The following is a 6,517-nucleotide window of genomic DNA, read 5'->3' as shown; positions in this document are numbered from 1 at the left end:
GTATGAAATGAGATGGGAACTAGGAACACTGTAAAGAAACACTTCCTCCAAAGAGATAACAGGCATACCGGACTGTGACCATGTCGTACCAATACACCAATGTGGCACACAAAGACTAGCAAACTCTGCTATCACACATGCCCCAATAGTATAACATATCCCCAGTGGAATAGCACATATGTCCTTGTTAAATCTCACATGTGTACAGGGATGACACACCTGTGTCAGCAACGTGATGGCCCATGAGTAGTAATGGTCATGTACAGACAAATCTATCCAGGAGCTGGGCATGCACCCACTTTGACATGCACATTGAAATGTTTCATCTTGGCAGGACAATGTGCAACAACAATATCAATCTCTGTCCGTGACAACCCGAACAAAGCAGTGTACAGGCAGGCATCCATTCGTACAGTAGAAAATGTCATGTTTGTGAACCATTGATGCCTGTAGAAACCTAACTTACATTGTGTGTCTCTTCCAAACACAGGTGGTGGTGGGGACACAGCACCAAATGAAGAGGATTCCCAGTCCCAGACTCTGGTGGACACTGAGCTCCTTGGTTTGAATCTGTCTCTATCCTCTATGGATGACGACGAACAACCTGGCAACTCCGGTATGAGTCATCATGCAGCACCAGCAGCACCAACATCTGCACCCCCTGTACCCACGCCTCCAGCATCTGGAAACAGACAGGGTACACCCCGCCAACACGGACAGACCAAGGCCACAGAACACCAACAGTACATAGACACAGGACCCCCCGGAAGCTACAGCCAACACCACCAGCAACACCACCCAAGGGGTCCCAGTGTCACCTGTGCGTGCCGCCGCAGGTCCTGCCCGTGTGGATAGGGGTGCTGGGAGGGGTGGGAGGTAGAGGGCGCACCTTGCAAAGGGATCTGGACTGCATGATGACCCCCAACTGGCACGCATCATAGATGCGTACCAGGATAGCACCGGAGGATTTGGCCAGGTAGTGGGGATCCTCAAGGACATACAACAGGAGCAGGCTGCCCACCATGCCCGCATGGAGGCAAAGTGGGATGCACTTACTGCGGTGCATCGGGACATACTCCAATGCCTCCGCCAGATCAGCACAAACATGTCCACACCTCCCTGTGTGGCCACAACATCTGTTGCCACACCATCTGCTAGTGCCACAGGGAGGGAGGAGGAATCTGGCGGAGAGTCCCATGCACCGCAGAGGCCTGCACCTGAGGATCCCCCCCCCAAGAAGAAGAGGGGTCGTCCGAAGAAGGACAAGTGAGATGCAGATGTTCCTACACATCCCCCAGGGCCTCTAAACCTGTTCTGGACAGTGTTCTTTGTGCGCAACCCATTCACCTTGTCCGATCGGACACAACTCGCCCACATGACATGGAGGGTTCATGTTGGTCCAATGTATCAGATGACTGTGGACTTTACTCTGGACATTTCATCTACCAACACTTCCAACTCTACTGTGAACTTTGGATTCAAAACCCAATGTACAGCACCCACCATCCTGTGCACTATCCTCACACATGTTCATAAATAAACTCACCAGTACACCATACTTGCCACTGTTGTGATTCCAACTTGTCATGTGTCATGGAGATGTTGATCTGCTAAACAACACAGTGCATGCCAAATACTACAACAATGTGACCACCGTTATGTGAGTCATGGTGATGTGACACATGTGAGGGAGACACACCACTATGGCACCACAACACATACTCACCATGGCCATGTTACTCAGCCCACAAAATGATGTTGACCTGAAACTCATTGGTATGCACAGACACAACACCTATCCACAGTCAGGGGTAAAAAGTCCACAGGTGAGGTAAGCAAATGTCACTCAGATGTGGGAAGACAGACAACGCACCTAACAAAGCATAGCACAGGTTCATTACACATCAGCAACATGTTTATTCTAAAATAGTTGCAAGGCAATTGTACGTTACGGTGGACACATGGTCACAGAGTGTCTGAGAAGTGAAGTCCAGGGGTGAGTAGCACATCACTTGATGGCAATTGACTACTCCCACACTGGTGTTGGATTCTGGGTGTTGGGGGTCAGTGTTGACCAAACAACAGGCAAAGTACCCTGGGAAGGACAGACACAAGACACAGTCAAAACCACAGCAGTACAGGAGAGAAATGCAATACACATGCACAAAACATGTCACAAGAAACCTACACAGAAACAACTTAGCAGTACTACACTTTTGTGGAGTACAGACCACCTGAATGGACACATCACTGCACGCATTTAGTCAAGTGGCACACAGACACACTCAGGCAGCAACAGAGCAGCCACAACACATTTCAGGCTAAATCCATACATTGACATAACAACCCTGTAAACTCACATTCATGTGAAGAAGTTGTTGATGAGCTCTGTGCGGACGTCACCCTCATCATCATCATCATCATCACTGGCATTGTGTCCCAGGCCGGGATCCTCCACAGGTGGCGGAGGCCGGTCATCGTCATCCTGGATGAGAGGCACCTTCTTCCGCACTGCCATGTTGTGTAGCATGCAGCATACAAGGATAATTTTGCACACCTTTGCAGGGTCATATGGGAGGGCCCCTCTGATCTTGTCCAGGCAGCGGAAGCGGCTTTTCAGGAGACCAAGTTTCCGCTCAATCACCCTCCTGCTCCGACCATGTGCCTCATTGTAGCGCATCTCGGCTGGTGTCACAGGGTTCCTGCGGGGTGTCAGCAACCATGGCATGTTGAGGTATCCGGAGTCACCTACACACAAACAATTGAACAATTAGCAGAGTTTTGTAGGAGTGCGGAATGCAACATTGCCAAACACACACAATGGTAAACAGTCAGTACACACCGACAAGCCAGGCACGCTGGTCTGGCATCTGTGACATCAGCGTTGCAATGCGACTACTCCTCATGATGTAGGCATTGTGCGCAGAACCGGGGAAACGTGCCCACACATGTGTGATACACATGTATACAAGACATGCCACCAGTGCAATGATGGAGTGGAAAAGTTTCCTGTTCCAGTATGCTTGCTCATGTGCCTGTGGTGGTATCAGGCCCACATGTGTACCATCAATAGATCCGATGATGTTCGGCATCCTCCCCAGTGTATAAAATGCATCCTTTATTTCAGGGAGTTGAGCTGGGCTAGGGAACTTGATGTACAGGTCAAGGAAATGCAACATCCCCTCCAAGACATCGCGTAGCACACGACTAAACATAGTTTGCGACATACCACCAACAGTAGCCACAGTGTACTGGAAGGTACCAGTAGCAAAGAAGTGCAGGGCTGCCATCACATTCACCTCTGGGGTCAGTGCTGTAGGGTATGTCCTGCCAGGTAGCAGATGTGGCGCTAACTGCTCTGTCAACTCCTCTATCAGTGGCCTGGTGAAGTGGTACCGTCAGATGCAGTCGCGTTCCTGCATGGTTTCAAGGTCTGGGAACAGTCTATGGACAGCTGGTGCCCTGCAGAACAGAGATACACAAAGGAAGATTGTCGGTTCATCCACCCATGTGGCCATGACCAAGCAAAATATCACATGATACATCATGACAATACACAATGTACTGAGGTGTGTGCTTTTGGGCATGGACACATATGTCACCTACATGGACATCACCTCACATCTCAAGTCCACATGTCCACATAAGTCCCATGTAGTACAATGGCCAATCATTGGGCTGTGTCATCCTACCTATGTACTGCTGTGACATTACAAACACACACCACAGTGACAAGTGAGGCCTGATGTCTCCCAGGCATCACTGATCTTTGCCATGCAGATACCCAGGGTCCCTGTATTGCCACATCGACACTGGCATGACATGGCATATCACGTACATGCCTCAAGGCAAGCGTGAGTCCCACAGGTAGTGGCCACTGTTGTCTTTGCAGGCCCTACATGTACGTCTCTTAGACAAACACACACAACATCAAGGTTGCTGCACAAACCACATGAATGTGGAGACTGTCTCCCATTGGGCACATTTGATCAGCCACATTTGAGACACAACATGCACATAGACTGAATCAGAATTGTGGCTACAGGTCTCACTGTGACGTAAATGCCATCACCCCCAGGACTCAGGGTGTATGTGGCATGCCCGAAACATATCCAACCTGCAACTGTGTCCATGACTCATGCCCATAACTGTACAGTTGCACATCACAGTGGTAATGTGCACAACACACAAAGGATTCTGTCCCCATGAACACGTGCACAGCATGGGAGTGGCTGTACAAAAGTGCCACCCAACAAACCAAATGTTGCCCCCCCAACACACAGGGAATGCAGCCTTACATGCCATGGGACACTGTGTGGCCAATGCTGTAGTGTGGTAGGTGTGCACATGTGTCCCTGGCAAATAATTGTGTGTTGAAGCAGTCAAATAGTAACACCAATGGAGGTCCAACACGGGTGACAATGCGTATGCATTGCACGGTTCATGACCGAGCTGTGCGTACGCTTTGCCATTGACTGCAAAGAGGCCCGACGTGGGTGACAATGCTTACGCATTGCATGGTTCATGTCCGAGCCGTGCATACGCTTTGCCACTGACTGCAATGAGGCCCGACGCGGGTGACAATGCGTACGCATTGCACGGTTCATGACCGAGCCGTGCGTACGCTTTGCCATTGACTGCAATGAGGTCCGACGCATGTCACAATGTGTACTCATTGCACGGTTCATGTCTGAGCCGTGAGTACGCTTTGCCATTGACCGAAATGAGGCCCGACGCGGGTGACTATCATGCATGCGCGTCGGGCAGGCATGGTCCGAGACAGGCGTATGCCTTGGCCATTGAATCGTATGGAGAGAGGTGCATGTGTATTTTCAAAATACGCGTTGTACAGTCAGTTGACCGAGCCGGGCGCACCCATTGGCTCTGGACTGTCATGGAGACGGATGCACATTCAAAACTTGTACGAGTTGTGCGCTGGAAATTCAGTTGGATGCCTACAACAATGTTGCAATTCCTAGTGTTTTATGAAGGTGAAGATTTGAACGATGCGGAAGACGTGTACAAGTCGTACATTTCCATGGATTGGCCAGATTCATAGAATGCAACCGTCTTGGACCTATCACTGGGGACACATGGCACAGAGTCTGCCTCTGCAGCACAGATATAAGGCTGGCTGTCCCCCAGGGAGCTCACTTGCCTGCACTACATGCTACTGGACTACATCCCTGCTACCACTGCTGCTGTCTCTGCATCCTCTGGCTAAAGCTATGGCACGTACTCTGGAGAGGGCCCCAGCCTTCAATGAGGAGGAGAACCAGGCTCTGCTGGACGGGCTCCTTCCACAGTACAGCAAGCTGTATGGGAAACCAGGGGAGCAGGTGAATGTGCATTCCACTGCCTTCCTAATTATGCATGTTGTCTGACTAGCAGTACTAGCAGTGTGTACACCAGTGGAAAGCATACTCACAGAGTACTTTCATCCCCCAAAGTGTGTAGGTACATGTAATAAACAGGTGTTCTGCAGCTAAAGTGCATTTGTGCAAGCTCAAACTTCCCAGGCATTCTTAACCCCTTCTGTGCCCATGACGAGTTGGACTCGTCATGGAGCACAGTCGCGCTGTGCCCATGACGAGTCCAGCTCGTCATGAGGCATTCCCTGGGGAATCCCTCTGGTGCGGGCACCAGAGGGATTCCCTTTTACTGAAAATAGCCTCGGGAGCTGGGGAAGAGCTTCCCCAGCTCCCGAGGCCCCCCCCCTGCTTTCAGTGTAATAACGATCGGCGCGCACGTCGCGCCGACGTCATTACACTGAAACTGAAACTGAAATGAACCAAGAGGCTCATTTCAGTTTCACTTTGAACGTGCTCAGGGGGCTATCTCAGCCCCCTGAGCACGTAGAAAGACGGGAGAGGTATCGTTGGAAAGGGGAGAATCTCCCCTTTCCAATGGTACCTCTCCCCAGTGGATCCCTGCTTGGGGATCGCCACAGGAGGGCGATCCTTAAGCAGGGACCCACCCACTAGACACCAGGGAGGGGGGAGCGGCCCCTTGGGCAAGGGCCTTTGCTCCCCACAAATAATTTTGGCCTAATTTAGTCTTTTTGCACCCCCTGGGGGGCAGTAGCCCCCAATCTGCCCCCCCGGGGGGGCAAAAAGCCCACTAGACACCAGGGAATTTTTTCACAAATAAAAATAAGGGTGGGGGCTGCCCAAAACGGGCAGGCCCATGCCCCCACCCCACCCCCCAATCATCACAGTCTTTCTGCCCCTCCGGGAGGCAGATGGGGCATTGGCCCCTAATCTGCCCCCTCGGGGGGGGCAGAAAGCCCACTATACACTAGGGATTTGTTTTCAGTTTTTTTTTAGGGTGGGGGCTGCCCAAAATGGGCACGCCAATGCCCCCACCCACCCGCCACTATTACAGCCTTTCTGCCCCCCCCGGGGGGGGGGCAAAAGATCACTAGACACCAGGGAATAAAAAAAAAAAAATAGGGGTGGGGGCTGCCCAAAACGGGCAAGCCCATGCCCCCACCCCCCAATTATTACAGTCTTTCTGC

This window comes from Triturus cristatus, chromosome 10, assembly GCF_964204655.1.
Source record: "Triturus cristatus chromosome 10, aTriCri1.1, whole genome shotgun sequence".
Classification (NCBI taxonomy): domain Eukaryota; kingdom Metazoa; phylum Chordata; class Amphibia; order Caudata; family Salamandridae; genus Triturus; species Triturus cristatus.
Note: the sequence above shows the minus strand (reverse complement) of the source record.